The sequence below is a fragment of the Rhipicephalus sanguineus genome, chromosome 8 (assembly GCF_013339695.2).
Source record: "Rhipicephalus sanguineus isolate Rsan-2018 chromosome 8, BIME_Rsan_1.4, whole genome shotgun sequence".
Taxonomy (NCBI): Eukaryota; Metazoa; Arthropoda; class Arachnida; order Ixodida; family Ixodidae; genus Rhipicephalus; species Rhipicephalus sanguineus.
The window spans coordinates 60,088,124-60,106,347 of record NC_051183.1 but is presented as its reverse complement, the minus strand read 5'-3'; positions in this window follow the sequence as shown (position 1 = coordinate 60,106,347).

Below are 18,224 nucleotides of genomic sequence, written 5' to 3'. Positions count from 1 at the left end.
GCATGCGCAGTGGGGGTGTGGACGCCGCGGGAGGTATGGATAAAGCAGCCGCCTTAAACTGCTTCGCGTTTAAAACCTGCCTTTTCATGACCCTGTACATTTAAAAAAAATGCTGGGCAGGTGAGACTGTGTAAAGGCATTGGGTGTCTTGGCGAAACCCTTAGGGGAAGCTAGCCCCAGTGCACGCACCAGTGTTTTCATTAGTGTCAGCCAGTGTGTCGGAACGGAACGAAATCCAAAAACGAAAAACGAAAAAATTCACAGCATTTCCACGGGTGAATGATGGAGAGCTTGGGCGAAGCTTCTGAAGCAATCATGGTTACACCGTGAAATCTTCAATGGTTTCCCCCAGCAGTAATCAAAGCGATAGCCAAGTACATGATCAAACACGTGAAAAACACTGTATATATTTATACAATAAATTTTAATAATCGTAATTGGTAGCTAGACGTGGCTTCCGTTCCCCCTTCATTATAACGGCTTTATGGTCGGTGAAGTGATGGATCGGTGATGAATCGTAGAGGGATGTTTGCAAAGATGAAGTAGTGGGCAGTTTGCAAAGGATCGGTGATGGGTCGTAGTATACTGCCGGTTACGCCATACGCCGGACGCGTGACAAGGTTAGAATAAGAGGAGCTTCGCCCCTAAAAAAAACGATATTTTTGACCGGAACGAAAATATAATCGAAACTTTATTATTTTGTTCCGGAATGAAACCGAAATTTTTATAATCGTTTTTCGGTTCACGAGAAAACTTAGCAATCAGGAACAACTGAGGTTATGCAGCGTAAGCAATTATGCATATATCAAGACACAGCATTAGCGCGCACCTCGGGCAGGAATTTCAAAGCTATGTTCCAACTGTGCGAAAAACGAGAACAGTGGCAACCAGAGATGTTTATATTGACACAAGTCGACTTCTGCGTGCCTCTCACGCAGGCCAGCGTGGAGAAGGCATTATTGGCGCTGAAGTTTCTTATAGCGAAACCTGTTTCGAGATCACAACAACCGACTTTGGCGCCATAGTTGTCCGCCGCCGCCGTTGTCCGTAACTGCTATCGCGTGAAATAAGAAAAAAATGAAATGATGAACAAATTGCTAGGTTCGGATGGAATTTTAACCCGCTAGTTGCTGGGAAATCGTGGTACAGTTACTTCCGCGCCTCTGGAGAACGAGGGATGAGCGTGTTTTACCGCTGTGCCACTTAAGAGGTGCGCAAGCAACCATACCACAAATCCAACGTTTTTTTATGATTGCTCTAAATTCGAATTTTTGCATACAAATAAAAACCGTTACGAAGCGTTACGAAGCATCTTTTTCGTTCCGGAACAGAAACGGAACGGAACCTTTTGCGGTGGAACGAAACTAAAACCGAAACAAAAAAAGGCACAGTTTCGCCGCAACGGCGAAGCAATGAATGCGATAGCAACTAATTGGAATGTAACGAGAAGAACGGAAAGCAGCTCGAAATTGTCAGCCCGTCGCTCGAGCCCAAAGGACGCACGAAAAGAACGCACACAGGACGAGAGCGAACTATCATGCGTCACAGCTCGATACTTGAAGCGCACTGCTGAAACATAAAGCAGGACGCACGAAACGAACGAACAGGTATACACAGGATGAGCGCGAACTAAACGTCGCAATTGTTACTTATTTCTTTTTGAACAGCACGCTCATTTCGCATATGCGGCCGCTGCAGCGAGCGAAGACACGGTCGTATGCTCTATGACTTCAGCGCGGACATCGCGGGGAAAGCACAAGACATAGAACCCCCCGCTCTACCCCGCGCCCGTCCCCCTTCTTTCCTTGAGATAAGCGCACGAAGGCGGCCACGCCCTGTCGGGCAAAGAGAATCGGCGTGCTCATCGCCCAGCGCGCTCCTCGCGCCATCTCGCTGGTAATGAAGAAACGCTTATATGCGTCTGCCGTCTCTGAGTCCGGCCAGCGGTAAAGGGTATCTATATAACGTTCGCCGTTAGCTACGTGGACAGTCCGCGTTCCGTGGCGTAGTGGCTAGCGCTACGCACTGCCGAGTAAGAGGTCCCTGGTTCGATTCCGCGCTTCGGGAGCATTTTTCCGAATTATTTTTCTTGTGGGCGTTTATATATATATATATATATATATATATATATATATATATATATATATACTTGTACATATAAGATGCACGACGGCGGCGACGCGGACGGACAAAAAACAGCCGAGACAGTCCATATTGCTACGTACCAGTGTCATCGTGGTCCACAAGACGAAGAAAAGGACGACAATAAGATAGACTGGCGCGAGCTGTTCCTATCAGCAGCGCTGCTCGGTGAACCACTTGCAAATACATCTGTTGCTAGTCCTCGAGTCTCTGTTTATATTCCCCGTAACATATTTGGTGGAGCGGTGCGATCCCCGTCCTCGCCACGGAACTCCGCAGCGGGCGTTCGCTCTCGGCTTTCAACATGGCCTCTCAAGACTCGAATGCACCCACTCCGGTCGTCACGCCTCCTGTCCTGCCTTCCAACCAAGCGGCCGCAACAACTTTCGTTACGCTTCCCGTCTTGAAAGACCCTGGCGTGTTCTCGGGCCTCGAGGGTTCCGACGTCGACCAATGGCTGCGCCTTTACGAACGTGTCAGCGCCAGTTACAGGTGGGACCCCACACTCATGCTCGCGAATGTCATCTTTTACTTGGACGGAACCCCTCGTGTCTGGTTTGACACACACGAGCATGACATTACAAGCTGGGACAGCTTCAAGGAAAAGATCCGTGAGCTTTTTGGAAACCCTTTTGGTCGCCGACAAGCCGCAAAGAATGAATTATCTACTCGCGCGCAAACTTCCACTGAGTCCTACATCAGTTATATTCAAAGTGTCCTAGCACTCTGCCGCAGAGCCGACGAAAACATGTCCGAGCCAGAAAAAGTTGCGCACATCCTGAAGGGTATAGCCGACGACGCGTTTAACTTGCTGGTATTTAGCAACGTTACGTCTGTTGATGCGATCATTCAAGAATGTCGCCGCCTGGAACAGGCTAAAAGCAGACGCATCTCACATCAGTTCCAGCGCCTTCCGAATACCGCAGCGACGTCATCTTGCCTGGACTCATATCGTCCTCCAGACACTTGCGATAACTTGACACGACTCGTCCGACGTGAACTTGAAGCAGCCGCTCCTGCTACAGTGCCACCACCGCACCCTGACCATTCTCCTTCAATCCCCTTGCCCCTAATTCAAGCAGTCGTGCGACAGGAAATTGCCAGCATGGGTATTTGCTCCATTTCGACGCCTCCCCGTACCGACTTCCAGCAACAATTCACGACTCCACGTCCATTCCCCTCTGGCTCTCCATCAACATTCCGCAATCCGTCCGCATGGCGAACACATGATGACAAGCCCATTTGCTTCTCTTGTCACCGTATTGGGCATGTTTCTCGCCATTGCAGAAGTCGCTGGGGTCCTACTACTCAAACTTTCCAGCGTTCTTCCAATGGCCGTCCCGTTTATCGTCATGCGACCAGCCCAGACCACTTTGCCCCTCAGGAACCTGTGAGTGATCCCCGCTACTCCCGCTCACCATCGCCCCAACGTCGCCAGTCTCGTTCTCCCCAGCCCCGCCGACCACTTTCGCCCGCCTTCCCACGACGCTCCTCGACGGAAAACTAAATGTTGCAGCCCCTGGAGGTGGCGCTGCATCAATGGGCCTGACCGAAAATCCTCTATTGACCATACAGACGAAACAGAACCTTATCGATGTACAAGTGGACGGTGTGCATGTGACTGCTCTTGTCGACACTGGGGCTCAACTTTCCGTCATGACCACTGATTTTCGCCGAAAACTCAAGAAAGTCCTCACACCTGCGACGACTAAGTTCATCCGTGTTGCCGACGGGGGAACAGCATCTGTCGTTGGAATGTGCTCCGCTCATGTAAGCATCGCTGATCGCCACACAGTTGTTCTCTTCGCCGTCCTTGAAAAATGCCCACATGACGTAATCCTAGGCCTCGACTTCCTGTCCGCACATTCTGCCCTCATTGACTGTTCGGCCAGTACACTCCGTCTTCACTTGCCCATAACAGACCCCGCTGCACCACGGCCGAGTCGCCTCTGCACTGCCCGATATGTTCGCCTTCCAGCCCAAACACTGACCTACGTCGAGTTCGTATCAAGACCACCAGTTCCCGACGGCGACTATGTGCTGACACCTATCACCGATGTCCTCATCAGCCGCGGCATTACATTACCGCACACCGTTCTGTCTGTCGCAGGGAACTCCACGTGCCTTCCAGTTGTCAATTTTAGCTTGACACCTCAAGTGCTGCCGCAAGGCATCTCTTTGGCATTGCTGTCCACCTTAGAAGACAACGCAGTGAATGCTTTCACGGTGGCCACTCCTTCCGACACCTCTGCCCAGCACCAATCCAATACTTGCCCCGACAGCGCAGTTAAGTCGATGATTGCTTCTGATTTAACACCGCAGCAGACTGACGAGCTCCACCGGGTTCTACTGTCGTACATCGACGTTTTCGATCTCGGCGGCCGTCCATTGGGGCAAGCTACTGGTGTGACGCACCGCATAAACACCGGTGATGCGCCTCCTATCCATAGGCGTCCATATCGCGTGTCGGCGACTGAGCGTCAAATTATCCAAGATGAGGTCGACAAAATGCTCGCCAAGAACATCATTGAGCCATCCTGCAGCCCTTGGGCGTCCCCTGTCGTACTCGTCCGCAAGAAAGACGGCACATGGCGTTTCTGTGTCGATTATCGACACCTAAACAGAATTACAAAAAAAGACGTGTACCCTCTGCCACGAATAGATGACGCCCTCGATTGCCTCTATGGTGCCCGCTATTTTTCCTCTATAGACCTACGTTCTGGGTACTGGCAGATTCAGGTGGATGACATGGATCGCGAGAAAACGGCATTTATCACACCTGATGGCCTATACCAATTCAAGGTCATGCCCTTCGGCCTTTGTAACGCTCCAGCCACCTTTGAACGAATGATGGACTCTCTGCTCAGAGGCTTTAAATGGTCCACCTGTTTGTGCTACTTGGACGATGTCGTTGTTTTTTCACCTACATTTGAGACTCATATAGAGCGCCTGTCAGCCGTCTTAGATATCTTCCGTTCGCGCTGGCCTGCAGCTGAACTCGTCCAAGTGTCACTTTGGCCGTCACCAAATTACAGTACTTGGCCATTTAGTAGACGCTAACGGCGTACAACCAGACCCAGCCAAAATTAGCGCAGTCAAAAACTTTCCAGTACCACGATCTGCAAAGGATGTTCGCAGCTTTCTCGGACTATGCTCTTACTTCCGACGCTTTGTGAAAAATTTTGCAGACATAGCGAGACCCCTTACGCAGCTCCTCAAACAAGACGTCCCGTTTTCATGGAGCTCAGAAGAGGCCTCTGCGTTCTCCAATCTCATCGCGCTCCTCACTACTCCTCCGATTTTGGCCCACTTTGACCCCGCTGCCCCTACTGAGATCCGTACGGATGCAAGTGGCCATGGCATCGGCGCAGTGCTAGCTCAACGCCAACGTGGCCATGACTGCGTTATTGCATACGCCAGCCGCCTGCTATCAGCTCCTGAACGCAATTATTCCATAACAGAGCGCGAGTGCTTGGCTCTCGTTTGGGCAGTCGCGAAATTCAGGCCATACCTCTATGGACGCCCATTTTCGGTAGTTACCGACCACCACGCGCTCTGCTGGCTGAACTCCCTCAAAGATCCCTCAGGGCGCCTTGGTCGCTGGGCTTTGCGTCTGCAGGAATTTTCTTACTCGGTCGTGTACAAATCTGGTCGCTTGCACCAGGACGCCGATTGCCTCTCCCGGTACCCTGTCGACGATCCTGATGACAGTGACGCCAACACGGTGCCCTCCATCTTCTCCGTGTCCGCCTTCATTCACATTGGGGAAGAACAGAAACGGGACCCACTGCTGCTTGACATCATCAGCCGCGCGGAATCTTCCCCAAACGACGCCTCCGTCCGTCGCTTTGTACTTCAAGAGGGCGTCCTATACCGCCGCAATTTCCGACCTGACGGGCCTGACCTTCTTCTTGTCGTGCCTAAGCATTTACGGCGCAGTGTCCTCGCTGAACTTCATGATGCGCCCACAGCTGGACACCTTGGCGTATCTCGTACGTATGAGCGCGTACGGCGACGTTTCTTCTGGCCAGGCCTTGCTCGCTCGGTACGCCGATACGTCGCTGCGTGTGAGTTATGTCAACGTCGCAAAACACCGTCGCTGCTACCTGCTGGCCATCTTCAACCAGTAGACATACCCACGGAACCGTTTCACCGCGTTGGGTTAGACCTGCTTGGTCCTTTTCCCGCATCAACATTGGGAAACAAGTGGATAGCAGTGGCTACTGATTATGCTACGCGCTACGCTATTACGCGAGCTCTACCAACGAGTTGTGCAACCGACGTTGCTGACTTCCTGTTACGGGACGTTATACTGGTTCACGGTGCCCCAAGACAACTGCTCACCGACCGTGGCCGTTCGTTTCTCTCTCAAGTAATCGCCGACATCCTGCGTTCATGTTCCACGCAGCACAAAGTGACCACTGCTTACCACCCTCAAACCAACGGCCTCGCGGAACGGTTCAATCGCACGCTTACGGACATGCTCGCTATGTATGTGTCGCCGGACCACCGAGACTGGGATATTGCCCTACCCTACGCAACTTTCGCGTATAACTCCTCGCGCCACGACACAGCAGGTTTTTCACCTTTCTACCTATTGTACGGAAGAGAGCCGACATTACCACTGGACACCATCATTTCATCCAGTACCTCGTCCACCAGCGAGTATGCTCATGACGCTATCGCGCGAGCCGATCATGCCCGTCAGCTCGCTCGCGCTCGCCTGACGGCGTCGCAGAGCAACCAACGACGTCGGTACGATGCCTCACATCGAGACGCACATTTCGTTCCCGGTACCCTAGTGCTACTCTGGTCCCCTAATCGTCGAGTGGGCCTATCTGAAAAACTTTTGTCACGTTACACGGGACCTTACCGTATAGTGCGTCAAGTAACACCTGTCACCTATGAGATTGGCCCCATGTGTCCCTCGTCATCTGTCGTTCGGTCCAGTGATGTTGTTCACGTCTCACGGCTCAAGCCCTACAACACGGCTTCTGAAAACGACCTTTAAAGCTCCGGGACGGTGCTTCCGCCGCCGGGGGTCATGCTACGTACCAGTGTCATCGTGGTCCACAAGACGAAGAAAAGGACGACAATAAGATAGACTGGCGCGAGCTGTTCCTATCAGCAGCGCTGCTCGGTGAACCACTTGCAAATACATCTGTTGCTAGTCCTCGAGTCTCTGTTTATATTCCCCGTAACAATATAATTGCTATCGCAATAAAACATTTCGTTCCGACACCCTGGTGACCATACACTGGAAAGTGCCTTTGCAATTATTCGAAATAAAGCACATCATCGCGAATTTCCACATATATTTTATTGTAACATTCGCATTTTGTACAGTTAATGCCATCACGTCAGAGCGAGAGCGACAATCACGACAGGTGAATTCAGGACATTTCTTTTCGTGACCCTCATGATATCATGATGAATATTTCACAACAGGCCCTGCCTATGCAGTCAACAACACATGATCTCCTGATACACAGCACACACGCGCAAAATAGCAACCATTATGAGCGCAGTATTTGCTAACTGAGCGAAAGCGCATGTTTACTCTTCTTGGTAATATGAAACGATAATCTCCAGAAAATGAAGCTCATCATGCCAAATACTCAGATGAATAGAAAGAAACAAAAGATTGTTTCATATCAAATCAACGTAACAGAACGTCACAGTTTCGCCGCAAAGGCCGAAGCAATGAATGTGACAGCAACAAATTGGAATGTTACACGAGGTCAGGTTAGCAAGTAACTCCATTATGATCCAATCTCGCGTAGCTCTACGAAACGCTGGCGTAAGCATATGCGGCAGTTGCAGGTGGGGAAGCGGTTTTGGGCTTCGCTTGAACGCGAAGTAAGCTGTGAGAGCAAACGATTTACAAGGGTAGGAGGCGTCTACCAATGTGTACCGAGTGAGCGCACGCGACCGCGCCCTTTTGCTCAACGTTAGCAGTTGCTGCCCGATGTACGTAGCTCCACATCTGGAAACTTTATGCTTTTTTGCCGGACGGAGCCGTCCAGAGCATAATATTTTCGCTTGAGCTGTAAATGGCCGCATTATTGGCAAGCTCGCACATGAGATATGCGACGTGCGGGGTGATATTATCGACTTGGACTTTATACTGAACATGATGGGGATGGCTAAAAATGAGCTTCGAGTGAACATGTAATTGTCATCGCAATAAAATCGAGTAGATAGGTCTAAAACAAACCATCGAATCAGAAAAACGAGGCAACGTATGCAAACATGATAGTGAATGCTACGAGTGCCAACAGATGCAACTCAATCAGGTCAACGTTTTGAGGCCCCTTGGTAACGATTACGTTCGAGAGCAGAAACATTTAAAATACGTAAAATATCTGACACTATATTGTAGGCCAGAACGGCTCCAATAAAATATCCAATTAGTTGCCTAGCTAGAAGGTCAGTCATGTTTTACAGGTTTATGGTGTAATGACTGCACCGTCGTGACTAGTTTTCTCAACCTGATTACTAGTTGGATTCTAGATGTCGTCTCCCGGCGATATACATCAGGTATTTTCATATTTATGTGCAATGATGACTCAGCCACTCCCATAGCTTAGTATCTGTGCTGCTCAGTTAAAAAACGGCGGCAATAAGACTCGAAACATCCAAAGGTTTACCGAAACGAGATGTGTTCTACAGTTTTAAAGGAGTCCTGCAATTATTTAAAAATCACAGGATAGTTAAGATTTAAATATTTCTAAAAGACGTCCAAATATATTTTTGTTCCATTACCATTGTCGCACACTGTACTGTTTTTTTTATGAGAGATAAAGTCGGACCGACGCACTGAAATAAAGACAACCATCTGCATTAAAATGGCATACACGTGCGAGTGCTTCCATCCACGAGGGAATGTTTTTCCATTTGGTGCGACGTAAAATGCCAACACGGTTTGAAGGTACGTCATAAAAACAATAGGGCCGCAGCGCTTACAGTTTGTGTTTAGGGTGAAGGTTTCATTCACCCACCCCAAGTCCATTGTCGGAGAAATTGGAAATTAAGCTAATTGTTTGCGGGCGTGCGCACCATTGCTACAACGTCGATAACGTTATTGTGCAGCGACGGCTGGTGTGTAACTGTAATTAGGTACCGCACCAGGTTGGTAGCAGAACCAGCGAGTTGCACGACGTGCGAGGATCATAGGAATTGGTAAGGCCCTGTCAATACCAACTGTTGTGTCGAGGCCAGCACTATTGCGACGTTCGCATTGCAGGCTTTCTGCTAAGCTTCGATCGGCCTCGTACGTCAAACTCCGAGGTGGGGAAGGACTGCGGCGGGTCAGCCGTAAGCTGAATGCCCGTGTTACAGATGGTGCTGTTGTCGGAGCATTGTCAAAGTATATAACAACTTCCCGGAGAAATGGCATGTCCATCGTTGTTTCCAATATGCGGATAAACCTGCGAGGATTATGAAAAGCGAACGTATTATTTCGTGACTCATGATTGCTCACACGATTAGGCATATCTGACATTACGTAAGGAAATATTTCATACGCAGAATGCTCTGCGGAAAACAAAGCCCAGAGCAATCGAAAAAAAAACTGCTGAGGTTTTTTAGTATGACCGTAAGCTGTTATGTGTTTACATTCCGCAATAACAATTCACAGTTACGAGAACACATACGCGTTTTATTGAATAATTTACTGCAAGAAAATATCCTCCTCTATTTCAGGCTGTGAAAGTTTATGCGCAGGAATGCTACTATTCATGAACGGCCCACGAAAGTGACGTTATAGAAACCCTACCTTCACAGCCGATGTTACACTAGCCAGAATGCAACTGCTAATGCGAGCATTTTATTTACGATTATTATCAGGAATTCGTGTTAAAGAGACAGGCCGTGCAAACACGGACACAAGGTATTACCTACTTTCATAGTATGCACCACTATGTAAAAAAGATACCCAGTAAAAGTGGAGGAGGAGGAGGAAGGTTTCAGACAAGGAAAAGAGGCAACTTCTGTAGCCCAAGTTGGAAGAACGGCTCAGCGCCTGTAGAGGAACAGGTAGACGGTAATAAATATGTGAAGAGCAGATGGAAATGAAAGGAGAATGGCGTCCATGGCCGAGGATCCAGCGGGTGGCTTCTTTAGCAGGTTGTCCTGTGCAGTGTTCCGAAAGAAGCGAAAACCTCCTTGAAGATCTGGGTGTAAAGTTGGGCAGGGAACAAGAGGTCCCTTTGTGTAGCTGCAAGTAGACTCTCACGACGGAGTGCGGCAAGCAAGGCGGCTCCTTATGCTTGAAGTTCTGGGCATACATCCAACAGGCGCTCTTATCGTTTCGTCTGCCGCGCACGCAGCGCACGCAGGTGACGAGGCTCTGCCAAGCCGATGATGCCGGGCCGCAGGCCAGGATCAGCTGATACGTAAACGCAGGAGAAGGGACCACTCCCTCTGTAGAGGCCCTGGTCAGGCAGCTTAGTCGATGGTTCCATCCTGGTTAAGCGTTCGTCAGGGTAGTAGATTAGAAGGAGCCACCTCAAGGTGCACTCGAATAGTCTGAGGTGACCACAGCGTGGCAGACGTCAACGACGGTCCGATGGGCTTCCTTCGACAGTGCGTTTGCCTTCTTGCCTTGACTCCGACATGAGATGGGACCGAAAACAACGAGTTGTCGACGCCACTGGCAAAGAGAACGTGCAGCATGGTGACGAATAGTCGGGCTCCAAAGCCTACCCGTTCCGGTTTTACCACGGCCCGCAGCGTGGCTCTTGAGTCGCATGCGAGAGCCACAGAGCACCGTGGGGGTCTGCCGCGAGGAGGTCCATGTTGTTGTGGAGAGCAGCCGTTTCTGCGGCGGTATAGCCAGCCGCAAACTGGAGGCCATCCTACCAAGTGCTGGCATTAGCACGCGGTTCAGTCCTCCCAGCCTGTAGTTGGAAGGACTGAGCCGTCCACGTAGACAAAAATATTGGCGGACGCTTAAGATTCGCCTTTAGGAGTTGAACGCGATAGCGATATCCGGCCTCATCCTCATCGTGCTGTTTCGCTTGTCATTATGTTCAGTAGCCCGGTCTCACACACACCCACACACATACACACACTCGACATACCTATCGTAAGGTAAAGTTTTCCGCTTTTTTCACCAGCACTTTTATGACAACAGTGGTAACAATGGGCGGCATGCTTTAAACCAGCAGCAATTACGCGCTTGATACTTTTTCGAAGTTGCGATGCACCCACTACGTGTTCGTAACAGAATACGCGCGGTAATGTGTGTGCCTTTTGTCATGGGTGGCCGGCTTCAAACCACCAACTTGTTATGCAGTTTACATGGTGTGACGCCCGATGGCAATATACGCGTGTACCCCGTGTTTAACTGCGATATTACATCTCGTACAGGTGACACCTGTACACGGCACGCGTATTTCTGTGGAGCATTAAAGTTAATATCAGTGGAGTTCCAAGCAATAGAGTGGCTCTGTTGTAGAACACGTGCTTGCCATGCAGACGGCCTGGGTTCGATTCTCACTCGAACGTAACATTTTTTTATTATTTATTTTATAGAAGATGATTACTTTTCGCTCGCAACCAACGACGCCGACACCGATGCTGACGCCGACACCGGAATTTCTGCGGAAAGAGCTTTTTAACGCTATTGCGTTATTAATAGGCTTTCCAAACCGCTCTTCCTCTAGCTTGAAGGTATTCGGCTGCTCACAAGCGCGTCATCACATCGATACTGATACTCTGTATTTTAGATTTTCCACTCACCCACAGCCATATCTCATGCAGTAATGAATCATGGGATGTGACATACAAAGCGTATCTTGAACCTGTACGCAAACTTCAGAAACGAGCCCTGAGAATAATTACCAATTCATGCTACGATGAACCTAGTCTGCCTTTGTTTATACAAATCAATATTTTGCACTATGATAAGATACACGAATTAAATATTGCCACGAGTGTTTTTAATGTTGTCAAAAACAACCTGCTTTTCCATGTTTGTTTATTTCGCACACCCTCTCGTGTCACCAGAAATCAAGTACTGTATGGCAACTTTAATCTCCCCCCAACAAAGAATGCTTACGGAAAACGTTTGCTGCAGTTTTCAAGGCCCGACAGCCATTTCGGATAAACATTTGGACATTTCGAATAAACTACCAGCAGAAATAAAACGAGCGAATAATTTTCCATCAGTGCTAAAAAATACTTGCTTACTCTGAACAGTGTTTCGTCATTTTGGTGTGTGTGTATCAGTAATTTGCGGAAACGTGTTAAGAAAACCATTCCAAACTAGCGATTCCTTCTTTTCGGATCAGCCCATATATATTTAAGCTTTCATAATAATACCAAGAAATTGCCTCGCTTGCTCGTTTTTCTTAAGTTTACCTAGAGCTGTTAAATACAATCCAAACTGCCCGAAAAAGCAATATGTTGTCGTAATTCCCACCGTTTGCAAGAACAGGGGAGATGGGAACGGACGCGAACAGAGCGCTGGGCTGTTTTCATTGTGCTCTGATCTTGGTGTGAATAAAAGTTGCTACAGTGGTTCTTGAATGGGTCATGGATGACTGTTAGCTTTTTATTGCGTCCACGCTACAACCACTTTAACAGAAATGTGAAACCCCAGAGGATGTAAGTGCCGCACTGCTCGCGTTTCTTTCCATCACGATAGCATGTAAGTTTTTTCTGTAACTATTACACGCTTGTTCTCGTACAATTACATTATTTTGGTAGCTACCATTCAGCGAAAGCAAAAAAGGCCCATAAAGTACCTGTTGTCGTTGAATGCTGGAGGCACGCCGTACCATTCATTGGGTATATTGTCAGAACGTGAGTAAGGGCGGTAGAAAATTTGCGATGAAGTTTGCCACAGATTCCTCATTCGACGCAAATACTGCAAGTAGGGCAGTATGAATTCAGTGCAGGGGTTTTCCATCGCAGGTACTTGAACGATGATCATACCAACCCCATCTTCCAAATTGAATTCGCAGTAGAAGCACTCATCAGGGTAGTTGACAGCGTAGATCTCCAGCGTCAAGCGGTAGATACAATGATGCACGGTCAGCGCTGCCCTCGTAAGCGTCTCCCATTCAGCGAAGTGAACTGCGAATAAACGAAGGTGTTTTTTTTTATTGTAGCGACGTTTAAATTGTTTTTTATAAAGTGTACAGATTGAAAAGTCGGGTCTCAAGCACGTATTCGATTGCTTCAGTTCACAAAGCAATGTTATGTAATATCGCGTTCCTAAGGTCAACCATGGCACAATCCGATGCGCAAGTCAAGTAAGTAATATTTTGGGTCCCAGTAGTGGGGCCGAGCAAAAACATGAGGGGTACTGCACTCTTTCAAGATAGATGAGCAGTGGAGCTCATTAGGCCAGTACAGAAAGGTTACAGAGAGAGATGCAAATGGAAAGGTAGCAAGGATAACCAAGCTTCAGCTCGGTTGGCTAGCCTACACGGGTGATGGGAAAAAGGGACATGTAGATAAGATAGAGAAGACAGAGCAAGCGTACAAAACGAAAAATGAACGGTAATAGCGTACACATACAGTAGAAACTGGCGCTGCAGTTCACAAACGCTCGTCAAGACCGGTCGTGTTAAGATGGCCCATACCCCTTTCCTGGTCTTCTGCATGCACGAAACAGGGAACGAAGGCCCCAGGCAAATTAAGGCATTCATATCATTACATGTCATTTACAATCTCATGTTCGTCATGCATGCATCTATCTACCATAGGGTACACACTATGCTATTCAAACAAATTACGTTATGCATGACATTTCATTTATGTTCTTCATGCACTCAAGTCATGCCGTACAAGGTACCACATATATCAAGTTAATTAAGCGCGCACGCGCAACGACCGTGTCTTGTACACCGTGCCGTACTTGACATGCGTGTCAGGATTTTAATCTTACCACCTGTAAATTACGTAGTCATACAGTAATGTCACGCCATATCGACTTTGTTATATGACAATCTAGCGAAATGGCCGTGCGCACACCATGACCGCAGCATGTAAATCATGCCACACACGACATGCATGCCATAATTTTCATGTCATGAATCGCTTCTGAAGAATGTCCAGTTGCTTACGTGGGTGTTCTGCGTCACCGGAAGCACCTGCGAAGGCTCCTTGCTCGGTACACCGGAAGTTGACGCAGCAGGTTGCCTGGAACTCCATTTCGAGGTCTCGGGGAGCGTGTACTTGAATCGATGCTTCATCACGCGGTGTTATCCTCCAAGGATGTAATGCAGTGAAGCGTGCCATGGTCCGGACTGCAGCGCCTGTGGGTGAGCTTACCGTGATCTCGGACGGTCCCACATCTTGCGCCTGCTGCACAGCAAGACGATCGCCAAATATATCGAAGAGACCACCAACTTTTTCTGTGCAGGTCATAGAGTTTCATACTATAATACCTAGAGGGGAATTTGACTCGCTGCAGGAATATGGACAATCTAGATGGCGTTTTTGAGGGCAGGTGAGGCACTTCGGTAGTAACGATGCTTGTACATTTCTTTCGACTGCGTCTACACACCTGCAAGCGGCATTAAAGCTGTTTCACGCGTTCTTGTATGATAGAATACATTACTGTATTGCCAAGGACGCTTATTCCTTCATTTTAACATATTTGGTTTCTACGCAAAAAACAGTTAGCAACATTCGGCGCATAGTGCGCCGCAGTGTTCGAGAAGCATCGCCATTGTTTTAGATCCTTGTTATAAAATTATGCGCAGGACTCGAGTAGTGAAGCTTATTCGAGAGCTTACGCGAGCACCAGCAATAACGCTGGAATGTTCGATGACTCATGCATAAAATACGACGCGTTCCGCCGATCAGATGTTTCCATTTTCACCCCCTGTTCTTGCCGCTATCAGCGTACAACGTGAATTGCTATTATATTGATTTCTCATTTCCCGGCCACAAGTTCGCCGAATAAACAGATGCGTATTTCCACGTCTTGCTGCAGCCTTCTTCATCTCCAGAACCACGGGACAATATGATCAGCTATATATGCGAATACAATCTTTACAATCTAAGGTAATAAAATTTACCACCAGACATCTTTAAGCGACCAGATCAGGCCTACACACAGTTGTTCTTTTGTTCATGCTGCGCACAAGGGTAAATATGAATGCATAAGCTGCCACACGCAGACCTCTTATCATTTTTGCCGCACACAACCAACGACTGGAACCCTCTACTGGCTTCTATCGCATCTATAAGTGACGGCATCCTTTTTCGAAAACATATTTGACGCGGTGCTAAAACTCCTGCTTGGGCGAGTTGGTTCATGAATGATTAAGATAGATTTACCAGCGCAAAAAGACGAAACACTTAAGGAACACACTGACACATTGGTGACACGCTGGTTTCACGTGAACCTGACTCCCAATTTAATTACACATTTTTCATTCATTATGATACTAACATGATAACTTGCATCAATTGATTAAGCTTGAGCTTCACCTTCAAGAGTAGAACGCGATAGCGTAATCACTCCCCGTGCGCATCGCCTTCTCAACTGCTAGCCTAGATTTGGTGCTCGGTGGTTGCCTCAACCGTGGTACAAAGAAACGAACGACTGTACACGTAACATTGGGCGTTTCAAACTATTCTACAATTTCTACTGCAAGTACAGTCGTTAAATGCCCACAACGCCATAATTATTCAATTTGCGAATCAGCGAAGGGAACTATGGGGTACATTTTAGCGCAAACTGTGAAAGAAAGCACGGGTAAAGAGTAGAGGAAAGCAAAAAGGTCGAGCGCTAAACTTCAACTGTTTATTCGAAAGGTGAGGCCAACAACAAATAACCATGTGCGCATGCGCGCGCCAGTAAGGGAAAAAATCACGTCAACTGTTTATTCGAAAGGTGAGGCCAACAACAAATAACCATGTGCGCATGCGCGCGCCAGTAAGGCTCGACCTTTTTGCTTTCCTCTACTCTTTACCCGTGCTTTCTTTCACAGTTTGCGCTAAAATGTACCCCATAGATTTCAACCAACTCGCCCAGCAACAAGTCTTACTCAGCGAAGGGAACACTACGCGTCCGAAAGGCCCACGACGCATCCGAACATACAGGGGCCACTACGCGTCCGAACCTACGCAGCTGCTCACTTCGTTGATGTTTTCGCAGCTGATGATGATTATATAGGTCTGAGCGCTTTGAGATAGGTCAACCTTTATAAAACACCCACTCGTTGCGCAATTCACATGTTTTGAAGCCTGCCGCGATTCTACGCTTCTGCCGAGCAATATTACCCGAGTGAGAGTACAGGACTTTCATAGTGTTTTTGAAACAGTTTCAAGCATTAGGGCGGCTCTGTTCTACCTCCATAAACTGGGCCATGCTTTTTTTCAATTGCTGTCTTGAATGTTGTTCATGCACAAGACAGAACAAACATGCAAGCACACATCTGCCATCAATCAATTGATTGATGGCAGATGTGTGCCTGCATGTTTGTTGCGTCTTGTGACATAATTCTGTTGTCGCAGTTTGTGGGACGTACAACGGGAAATAAAGGAAAATAGCCGGGCTCTGTGGTAGCACACCTGCTCGCCACGCAGATGACCTTGGTTCGATTCTGACTCCAACCGAGGATGTTTATTATTTATTTTATTTGCATCTTTCTGAATATTTTGATCACGGACAAGACGACTTTTCGCTCTCAGCTAAAGACACCGACGCTAGAATTTCTGCGAAACAATCTCTTTAACGCTATCGCGTAAAATGCAAATATATTCTGGAAGTGGGCGCTCACTTTCTTGGTCTTCCTGGGAATTCTTGTTTAAATCCATTCCATATTCTTTTGGTTTTTATTAAGATTTGAGTAACTAGTTCTTGTTATTTTTGTTCTAATAGAAACATTGTTTTATAATGTGGCCTTCATCTGAAGTGATCGGCCCATGAATTGATTTTCACTTGTAACCCTCTTCGCTCTGTAGAGCTACGGTTCTTGACAGTATTAATAAATTAGTAAAGAAATCGCAGTGGCGAGAGTTCTAGCACTATGCTAACAAACAGAAAGAGGTGCTCGAGAACCGGTAGTGTTCGAATTTGTTGTATTTCTTGGGCGTATTTAGCTAAGCGCTCCGGTTACCTTTCGTCAGCCGTCACTATATACCGAACAACCGAACGCGCCACATTCATCACAGCGTTGTAACCTGTCGTGCTCATCGCGTGAAAAAAAAATATACATATTCCCTTTTTGCTATAGCTACGGCTCTATACTGCTCTCAATAGCTTTCCACAGATCTCACTGTGGCAGCCAAATAAACAGTGGCCGCAATATAAAATTACGTTTGCATTTCCGTACCTCTGTTCTAATAGAAGTCCAGCCAGTGACTTCGCTTGAGGAAGGCCCAGCTTGTTCAGCAGCGGTTGAACACTGCTCTTCATCAGTCCGGATAGCAGCAACGCTTCCCTGAGTGCTTTGCATGCGCCCTATCACATTAGCTTGCGACTGCGATGTTCCAGCCAGGGAGAGCCGCTGTCCTCCAACTGATACTGTTCCAGCCCTGAAATGGAACGTTCCTTATCGCAACTATCTACCTAAGAGGGTTCCTCACACTCCGTGATGTGCTGCTAGCAAAGAAAAGTTTACCGGCTGATAATTTAGCTAATTGTGAATGAAGTCTATACAACAAGGTGCCTTTGCTAGGTAGACAAGTTTCTAGAAGCACATTTCACTATAAGCTAATGCGTCTTCCACATGGCCATGAATCTATGAAACAGCGAAAATGAGAATCATATCCGAAGGCTCGCCAATGGAGCCCTTCTGATGATTACTGTGGAAACTGACTCAAGGTATCTATATAATTTTTAATGTTGTGTACAAACTTTTCGCACCAGAACGTCTATATTAGTGATGGACCTAAAATAAATCAAATACAGTTCAAGTATATTCCTTTACCGATATAACCCTGATGTGAGTGCAGGGGATGTTTTTATTCGCGCATATTTTAAAATACACACAGTAGATGCCCAAAACATCTGTTCTGAAACATTGAGAGCACCAGAATGCTCATATGAATATATATGGCGGATGCCATATAGAAGACAACGTTCATTATGAATAATGTTTTCTGAAACCTTT